The 7,913-nt window shown below is 41.7% G+C and overlaps 1 pseudogene; it reads right to left on the reverse strand.

The window, feature by feature from the left end:
* The window catches only part of LOC147425960 (large ribosomal subunit protein eL19y-like), a 33,213-nt pseudogene extending 26,065 nt beyond the window's left edge, over nt 1-7,148 (reverse strand).
* Nucleotides 7,149-7,913: the final 765 nt, after the last annotated feature.

Consider the following 7,913-nt stretch of genomic DNA (forward strand, 5'->3'; position numbering starts at 1 on the left):
TGATTAGCAAGGAAACTCTATGCCATTGTAAGAGAGAGTGATCATTAAATTGAGAGTAGGAAATCTATCATTTCTCCTACTAGAGTAAGCCCAACATTTGTTGAATCAAGGAGGGTGAATTTGGACTAAGCATGGATACCTTGTCTCCCTTCCAACGTGAAGTCATGGACAATAATGATGTGTAAGTGTCTTGGTGTTTTATTTAAGTTCTTGATAGCTTGTCTCCGGGTATTGTTATCAATTTAGCCATAGATCCCACATGCTGTAAGAGGGCGACAGGGTGGAGAGGACTCCCCTGGCTTTAAGACAGTGATTGGGGTGGCTTTTTTCTTGTGATGTGTTGTGGTGTAATTTACTCAGGCTATGTTGAACAAATACTAATCTCACTTTGATTGGTCATGACAGATTTGTAAGAAGGCATTAGTGCAACAAGCACCCCCTTCCCCCTTCTCTCTCTTTCTTACATATATATATTTATGTTTGCTTGATCATTAACGATACACTTCAAAGCAGCCCGAGCACCATCTCTCTCTCTCTCTCTCTCTCTCTCTCTCTCTCTCTCTCTCTCTCTCTCTCTCTCTCTCGTGTTTTAGTGTGTGAGAGTGTTCCATTGGTGTTAGGGTTAGTGTAAATTCCTTGCTTGTTTGTGGGTTGCTCTAACGATTCTCCTCTTTTGCGTCCTAGTTCTCGCTTAAACTAGGTGGTGCCCCTTGTGTAGTTGCGATTTGGCTGGGGGTTTGTTGTTCTGGTTTGTGTTGTGTTGTGCCCCATCCCCATTGAGCAGCACGGGAGCCTTGAAGGGTGTCTAGAGGTTGCTCTTTTTGTTGCCCGCCCGGGACCGCTTCAATATCTACACATATCCTCTAAGTAGTTTTCTGTACAAAGCACAAGATGGAAAACGGGAAATTGGTACCCTCTATGGAGATGAAGACGGTCGATACTACAAGGCTGTCATAAGTCATGAAGTTCCTGTATAAAACAATCATTATTTTGCAGCAGAAGCGTTTGGCTCAAGAGGAGAAGACTACATGTCTAAAGGTGGTAATGTATACCATCTCGTCATGGGTTTACCTCTAACTATGCACCTGGAAGAATTGACACCTACAACTGTCACTACACAAATGAGTGACACACCACATGACACACAACAAGGCACAACAAAAGACACCAAATGGAAAGACACGGCAGAAGTCTCGTGCACCGCACCAACACAAGACAAAGCATAAACACACCAAATTGCACAAACAGGGAATACACCGGAAGTATCACCTATGAAGATAGCACAACTTCAAAAAGAACTAGCTCCGTCTCAAGAGCTACTTAACAAAGCACAAGAAGTCATATCATCAGGAATTAAACAGATGCCAACATCAGTTATGGAACCCTCTCGGATGCGGGGAGTTCAAACTCAACAAAGAGACCCTATCTCTTCAAGAGTGGGATTAAGAAGTCCATTTTTACAAGAATCAGTGTCCTTTTCAGGAGCCCAAGTGGAATTTCAAGAAGCATTGGAAGATTCCGAGCCGGAGGAGAGACCACCGAAAATTCACAATGCCAAATGTAGAAGGTCAGGTCAAGATGTCCTTGTGGTCGACAAATACGGTAGGCACTATGAAATAGCCGATGTGAAAAATATGGATGAGTTTAACATTTGTGGGCAACCTGTAAGTCACATACTTGGACCCCATCCAAAAGCACCATCCAAGGAAATGGAAAACAAAGATTCGGTTCGATCTTTACCCTCGGTGCAAACCTCGCCAAAATCAACTCGAAAACATAGCCCTAAGGCTATGCAGAAGCCCCACGTCAAAGACCATATGCTGGTGGAAGAATTAGCATTACGACTGCTAGAAAGCATGGATAGTGAGTTGATCTTGTATGCAAGCAATAACTGAAGCTATTTTCAGCATCTCAAGGACAAGACGATAGAGAATAAAGAGACAAAGCCAGTGGATACACCTAAGTCAGTCATAATCTACAGGTTCATGCATGCCAAGAAGAGGTCATATCTGTATCTAGATACCACAGGAAACCATTATCAGCAGTATTATGGAGAGCTGTCTCGTCTAAAGGGTGCACATGTTGAGATAGCGACATATTGCAACCAATGTGCCATTGGTCATTTAGTGAAGGACTACCGAGCAAAGCTCTGCCTGGAAAAGAAGAAGCAACAAGCCAAAAGCAAAGTTCAGACAGTGACAACAAGGGAACGGAAGCAAGAATCCCCAACGAGATCTCCGAAAAAGAAGCAGATATTGTCGCAGAGCACAAAAGATAGGCTCAAGACACAGTTGCTTGAAGTCAAGGGTGTCAACGACATTATCATAGAGAATCAGGCTTTCAAAAAAGATCAATTGAATCAGCTGATTCAAATTGAGGACCTCAATGAGGACAAGTCAAAGCATCCACAAAGGTGATGAAGATGAAGATCGTAGTTCAAGGTTCGAGAGCAAAAGAAGCCAAGATTTTGAAGATGGTAAGTCAACCCAAGAAGAGGTGGCAGAGGCAACATCAAATCTTAGTTCCATGTGACAAGCGGAAGGCATGCAAGAAAAATCAACGAATGAAGCTAAAATTCCACAAGGAAATTCCTCTAATTTGGAATCTGCAATGGTGGTTAAAGAAATCAAAGACCAGCAGAAGCTAAAAGACGATGTAGCTGAGTCTTAGAACCCACCAAAAAACAGGAAATGATCGACTCCAAGATTGACTACCAAGGACAAGCAATGCAGGATATGAATGAATATTTTCAAATAGAGACTCTACAAGAATCCATGGAGCAATGTGAACCAAAGGCCACATCGACCGTTGCATCAGAAGAAGAGAGTCAACCTCAACATCCTGCTACACAAGCTTCAAAAGATTTCCAAGAAGAAAAGTCACCATTGAATGACCTTCAAGTGCTAGAAGAAGTAAATAGTGACAGAGAGCTTCTGAAATCAAGAAACAAGGAGTCATAGTTAGAAACTAGCAATGAAGACCAACAAGCAGCTCATGCTATAGACCTTCCCCAAAGCTATAGATCAGAAGATAGTAAGCACTTGGGACATGCTACAACCAGTCAAATGACAAAGAAGTTCAACATACAAGAGGATGAAAAAGCTTCCAAGGCACAAAATTCCAAGACAAGTACCAAAAGCAAAGAGGACATCAGTTACATGGCAGCCAACAAGAAGATTAAATTCTCGTTGGATGTGCATGAGAAAATGAAGTCCAATTTCACAACAGAGATAGATTCCACTGCCACGACGAATGTCATGTTTTATGGGCTATGGTTACTTCTAGATAATAAGCCGGAGTTGTATGAAATTCAGGTAAAGGTTTCCATATCACATGGAATCGAGGTCACGAGTTTGGGGATTGCAGAAGCTACCCTTAAACTATGGCCAAAGATAGGTAAAGATAAATTCCTAGTAGTGGATTCCTCCAAAATGAGTACACATTTCATTTTGTCCAAGCTATGGGCAAAAACACTTGAAGAATAATCTGAATCTTCAATGATGTTCATCACGACTAGCTCTCAAGAAAGCCAGCCTACGACCACTCCAAGATTATCGGCTGCTGACAAAGGAAAAGCTAAAGTTAGCACGCAAATGTCCTACCAACACACGCATCCTCTTCAATCAAAGTCTTCAGTCCAACCCACTTAGGTTCAAGATAATGCTTCTATATCAATGGTCAATACACTTCCACGCCCAAGGCAGGCTCCAAAAAAAGTTTTTCAACCAAAATACCCTACACTATGAGATCATCATCGACAAAAATCTTCAAAGGTCTATATCAAAGTTGAAGAAATCAAATTCAAGGACCCAATATGGGTAGATGATCGTAGCCAACACATGGAAGGTACACACATAGGTTGGATAGCCTCCCAATACAGACTGGAAGAGCAAGGCTATTATGAAGGTCACAAGGAAATTTGGTTACCAAAACCAAAAATCTCAGCTTATGCAGTAAATAAAGGCTTCAAAAAGCGATCGCAATAGCAACAAGGCTCATATTCCTCTAGCCAAAGGAGACCAGCCAACAAGGCACGTCACAAGTACATAGGAAATCTCAAATCAAACTGGCCTTCACAACATCATTGGACTTCATCGGTACAAAATCCCACAAATGACACTCTTGTACATCTCAAGACAACATCACACACATCATGGGAAGTTCCATCTACAATTCTTCAAGCACAAGGTTACTATCAAGGAAATCGGAGAATCTAGCAAAGATTCCAGGTAAACATTCTTCAATCAAACGACTTCAGCTTGAAAATAATCGCAATTTCACGGAAGGCAAAATCAAGGACAATGTCAGAGTCAAGGCAAAGGATATCTGTGAAGACACGCTAATCACACGATGCAGATACAAATGGATGCCAAAAGAACAACACATACCGAAGAAGATTGAATTCATCTCTAGCTCTCAAGAAATGTCAAGCCATGATAGACAATATGTTACGGAGAATGCAGCGAGCCAATCTTCTCAACCAAGGGACCAACAACAACAAAAAGAAATTTTGACAACCAAGGTCACCCAGGTATGGCAAAACGAAACCAATATTGTATGGTCCTTTACAAATCCTCTCTTCGAGGATGGGAGTTTTGAATTTCAAAACCTATTCTTGGTCAGTAAGTCAAGTTGCCATAAAAATCATGGCATCAGAGTCAAGAGTCGGGCAGTTGAGCCACTAAATGATCAAGCATCAGACCCTAGATTCATGTCTTAGTATTTTTTGTGGTCTATTAGTCTAGATATATAGATTATAGCTCAAGCTGGAAGAGTTGAGCATATGTAAGTCATGTCGCTCATGTTGGACAGGTGAGCATAAGAGTCAAAGTATAATTATTTTAATCGGTGGAGTGGCGGAGTAGTCCAAAAAACACTCACGCACATGTACACAATGAGGAGAGTGAAAAAAACCTCAAGCATCAACAGCCCTTCTTGTGAGTAACGGCAGCTCTTGAAGTCAAATATATTTTTGCTTCTATAGCTACGTTCACTCCTAGAAGAACCCATTCAAACTCTTCTCACACAACATATTGTTTCCCATGCATCTATCTGTGCAATCATATATAATGTCCCATCGTTGGACATTTGCATTTGACACGATTTGTGTTCCACCCATGCACTTACACAACAAAATGACGATGACGAAGCGGTAACAGGTTTCATAAGCATTTGCTCAACAACAACGACTCTGACTTCAAGCTACTAACACTTATCCAATGTATATCCAGTCAATAATAGTAGCCATACGGCTATAAGTACTTTAACTCAACAAAACTCAGTTACATCAAAACATAAGTACATATAGACTCACATTTAATTGTGACTAAAGGAATTTTTTCCCACCGGGTTTTTCCCTTTACTCCTATCTAGGTATCCAAGACCTTAATTTTGTAATATATGCCACATTTTATTTTTTTATATAAACACAAAAAAGCAGACCAACGACATCCCCAAACAACTATATGCTCATCAACTAGAAAATCAAAGGAGAGCGGCCCAGAAAAAATTCAAAAAGGCTTCAAGTTTACAGGTACACATGCAGGATGACACCCAAAGAACAAACAATACCGAGCTGCCAAGATAAAGACTTGCTACAACAACAAACCTCACTCAACCTATTCACGATACAACAACCAATCGGAGGGGGAGAGCTATGGCTTCGACTACACTACATGTACAAGAAAAAGGTACCTCTACAACATACAAAGCATCTATTAGAAGCAACTGCAACAACAAAAGCTTCAACCAACACCAAAACATGAAGCACTCGTCAAGGCCACTGCAGACATAGGGTCTTGTCGGGGACGACAAGAATTCGGAGGGGGAGAGTGTTGACAGGTCAACCTTTCAACAACATTCCACAAAGATTTCATGAAGATTCCTCAAAGATTCTCTAAAGATTCCATATGAAGATACTGATGAAGCGATGAAGATGATGATGGATGCTGTAATGTGAAGATACAAGCTCATGGACATCATCGAATATCCCGTTATTATCATTTTGAGCCATTACGGCCACTTTTGTAATGTTTACAGGAACTTCATATTTTAAGTCGGCAATTGTATTTTGGCCACAGATTCTTGTTGGATGAGCAAAGGCAGCTCACGGTGTTGTAATTAAGCTCTATAGAAGCCTAAGGACAAATCAGGTCATTTTGGCCGGACATTAGGTTTTCTAAGGTTTAGTATATAAACCAAAACCTAAAGCTTTGTAAAGAGACTTCTAATAATCTTATCTTCTGTGTTGATTGGGAGACTACGAGAGAGTGTGTGTGTGTGTGCTACAAGAGCTACTGTGGTCGAAATCGCAAACGGAGATCAGCAGCGTGTTGCCCACGAGGAGAGCTACGCGTTGATGCTTACATCACGCGTGTTTGTCTGTGTTTTGGCAGATTCACCCGTGAGCTACTTTTGGAGTTTCGGTGCGTAAACATTGTTCGATTTTGCATTTCAACATATCCACGCGATCAGAGTGAGTAGAGCTACGCATTAGGCATCTTAGTTTTTGGAAACGTCGACCAGCAAAAACCTGTCAGACGTCCTACACGATTCTGCACCGGGTGTTTTTGGGTAGGGTTTTGGGTCACGGACCTTGAGGAGAGTGGCCTATTGGTGTTGATAGGATATCCCTCAAGTTTCGTAAAGTTTCGAGAACGTCTAATGGGATTTTGGCTTGCGGTAGCATCATAGGAGACTCTCACATTCACAGAACCGATGACATGTAGATTTGATATCTCTGTAGGAAGTAGTCATTAGTCGGTCGAGTAGAGGTTGACACCCTTTGCTTGCTTCCACGCGCCTGCAAGTCGAGCTCCGTCCTCAGTTGACATTATATGTTAGGTGAGTTCTCGCTATGCTGACGTCCGTCGCAGCGTATCTGCCAACACATATGCTTGTTAAAATTCTAATTAGCCTCCCGGTACTTTCTCAGCAACCGGTGAAGCACTCACATCTACCTCAACCAGAGAACTTTAGAGGGTAGCCTAGCCTCCCTAGTACCCCGCCTCTTACCATATCCTAAATGATGGCTTTCCTTTTAGCCTCCAAGCACGCTTTGCTCTTGCCCGCGAGTGTATCTTGGTTGGTTTTCGAATCACAAAGCCATCCTTGAACAACTTTCTAATATTTTGCCTTGAATTGGCCATAGAGATTTCATTGACCTCATTGGGATGGAGCTAGACATTGATACCCACCTCCGCATGACAAAACCACCAAGAAGCATAGCACCCTTAGCAACTCCATGTGAGCATCCGACCAACTAAGGTATAAAAGCCAATTTTTCTAAGTTTTTTTAATTTTTTGGATAATGAAATACAGAGCGTGAGCTAACGACACTCACTTCTCCCTTCTCGTGCTTCCTACTCCCTCCCCGATTGTCACATTGCAGCCGCGTCTGTTGCTTTACAACCGCAAGTAAGAGCTCTACGCATTGGCGTAAGCATTTCACGATGTTTTGTAGATTTTGGCAATGCACCCCGCGGCTTGATCTCATCATAAGTAGGAATTTACACTTCAAAATCAGGAACCAAGTATAGGCGGGGTATTGGGGCATCATTATTAAGCATTTAGATGCATTTTGGGTCAAAAACGACTAGGTCAAAAACTCACTGCTGCTATTAATGATTGTGATTTTTGCACTTGACCTAAAGTGAGATTTGAGGCCATAAGCATGTGTGCTTAGGTATTATAAAAATGTTCTAGAAGTTTCATTACGTTTGGATGTCATTTGATGCTGTAACGGATGTGATTTGTTTTTCGATGAGGGATTAGCTTTTGGTGATTTCAGTCATTTGAGTGTAGCTCGAGTTAGATGTGAGTTGTTGTTGTTTTCCAAGCAATTGACAACCAACTGTAGCCTCTGTGCACTAGTCGAGTCAGCTTCGTCCCATGGATTGACAATTTATTCGTGG

Source organism: Adiantum capillus-veneris, chromosome 24 (assembly GCF_014529385.1).
Source record: "Adiantum capillus-veneris isolate H3 chromosome 24, ASM1452938v2, whole genome shotgun sequence".
Lineage (NCBI taxonomy): Eukaryota > Viridiplantae > Streptophyta > Polypodiopsida > Polypodiales > Pteridaceae > Adiantum > Adiantum capillus-veneris.